The sequence below is a fragment of the Balaenoptera physalus genome (genome assembly GCF_965194825.1).
Source record: "Balaenoptera physalus genome assembly, chromosome: 12".
Lineage (NCBI taxonomy): Eukaryota > Metazoa > Chordata > Mammalia > Artiodactyla > Balaenopteridae > Balaenoptera > Balaenoptera physalus.
The window spans coordinates 82,949,332-82,951,898 of NC_138897.1; positions in this window are offsets into that span (position 1 = coordinate 82,949,332).

Below are 2,567 nucleotides of genomic sequence, written 5' to 3' on the forward strand. Positions count from 1 at the left end.
GACCCCGGCCCGGGCCCTTTACGGACCGCTGCTCACGAGAGACATGTGCCCTTCGTCCCTGTAGACGCGGCCAGGGTAGAAACCGAAAAAAACCAAACCAAACCAAACCAAAACAGAGTTGTAAAGTAAGAAAGAGAGAGCGCATCAGGCAAAGGGGAGTTGCATCCAGGGTAGAATCTGAGTGGTGTATACTGGGGAGGGGGGAATCCTTTCTCTCGCCATCTACCCAGCATGAACTCAGGTTATCCCCTGCCCGACAGGGTCGAGGGAACTGGTAGAGGTTTCTACACGGAGCGGCAAGGTACTTGGGAGAAAATTATGAGAGAGGATCCCCTCATTGAATTTCCGAAGGCTCTTTGGAAACCCGAAGTCGGGAAGGACTGTTTTTCTCATCTGAGGCCCAAACAGGAGTGAAAGCGATATCCAGGAAAGAGACGACGGCGGCTTCTTCCGACGTTGGGGTGGGAGGTGGGGGGTGGCGCGGGGGGCAGAGGAGGAGGGGAGCCCGGGCTGGGGTTGGAGAGGATGAGAAGGGGCAAAGGTGAAACGCCTCAGCTCCGGAACCCGGGAGGCACTGGGGAGCCGAGCAAGCGGCGGCCACCGGGGCGCGTTCGTGAGCCAGACAGATAGGTGGCACTCGAAGCCCGGAAAAAAAAAAAGGCGAAGGCGCCGGCCCCGAGTGGCCTGCGCGGCGGCCGCCGCCACCATAAAGCTCGCGGCGAGATTGCGACCGGCGCCAGGTGAGTAATAGGCAACGAAATCCAGAGAGATTGCGAGCCGCTCACCCCCAGTCCATCAGCGCCACCAGAGTTACTCATTAACATCACTATATACAAATAAGATACACGGGAGATTAAAAAAAAAAAAAAAAAAAAAAAAGGCAAGCACTGGGAGAGGCTAGATACACGTCTGAGCACCGTCCCAGAATTTGGGGGTGAAGTGGGGAGGAGGTGAGCAAATCTGGACCGTGAAAGAAAAGCATTCCTGCCCTCCTTGAGGTTGAGGCTGTTTTCTGCCCCCCACCCCCCATCCCCCCACCCCGGCTCGGGGAGAGCGCTGCCGAGCACCCCGAGCCGACTGCCACCTTCCCGGGCGCAGGCACCGCGCGTAATCGCTGGGCCAACAACCAGTCCCAGTCGGCTGCGGCCGCTGCGCGTAGGGCGCACGCCCTGGAAATCTTCGGGCCCTCCGGGGAGCTAGCGCCCCAAAGATCCCCAAGCCTGGCAAAGCTCCCCCCACCCACCTCCGACCCTGATTGTTTTCCCTCCCACCCCGGGAGACAGCGCAGGAGAGGCTATAGGGCTCCCCACGTGCCTGGTTGGAGATGGAAGGGGCTGTGCCCCCCTCTCCAAAAGGTCTCGACCTCGATCCCCTTCCAAGTACAGCATGAGGGAGGGGAGGGGGGGGGTCCTCCTTGCCAGCCATTCAAGGGGCCCGAAGGTGACAGGGACTTGGGGCCGGGCTGGCGGGCTCCAGGGAAGGGGGGGGAGGGCGGCAGCCGCCAGGCAGGCTCCAGCTGCGTCCTCAAGTCAAGGCCCCCGGGGCAAGCAAAGGCCTGGAGAACCTTCCCGTCCTCCCTAAACCCCCCTCCCCGCTCCCAACACACACACACACACACACACACACACACACACACACCTCCGAGGCGAGGCTGGGGTGGGGAGGGCAGGAGACCAAAGACTGTCATGGCCTCACCATTTTTTATTGAATGTTTCAAAGATAAATCGAACTTCAAAAGGCAACTCCCCAAACAGCCTGGAGGCTGGTTGGAGGGAAGAACTGGAGGAGGGTGTCAGCCTCCTGGGTGACTTTTCCCTCGGAGGGGGTCAACTATGCGCCCTGGAATTACCTTTCCCTTGCGGGGAAAACTGCCCTCCTCCCTCTCGTGACGCAAAGTTTGCGCAGAGCTGGCCGCGCTTCGCACGCACAATTCGGGCTGAGGCCTCCGAGGGGTGTCTTAGGTCAGCCTAGTCCAATCTGAGACACCGGGGACTACAGGGGGGCGTTCGATTTCGTCCCCTTCTCCTGAAGCTTGGAGGATTGCTGCCTTGCCAAGCCGGGGCTGGCCACGAGGAGATTCTGCTAGTTTTTGTTTGTTTGTTTGTTTTTGTTTTGCTTTTTTGCACACTGGGGCAAGGAGAAATTGACTTGAATTTCCCAGATCGACGTGCAAAGGGAGAGCGAGCCTAAAACGAAAACGTTCGGATTCGTGCGGGAAACACTGACTTAGGGAGAGAGCATTCTTTTTCCATTAAAACTTAAGTATCTGAAATTGCTATTCTATCCAATTCTAATCAGCCCCCCTTCCGTCTCTCGTTTTGCTTCCTAATTTAAAGGAAAAGTAATTTCAGATTGAAGCCGCTCCCTTCGCCGCCGCCGCCGCCGCCGAGTAAGGGACTTTTGTTTTTAGTTTTGTAACTTGAGTGACATCTCATTTTGGTTCAGTGGGGGCGGTCTTAATTATTTAAAGGCAAAGAGAAGGGGCTAAAGGAAGCCAGGAGAGAAAGAGGCCCACTCTCCACTTTCAGGAAAGTTCCCTAAAGAAAGCACTTAACACGAGGCCCAAA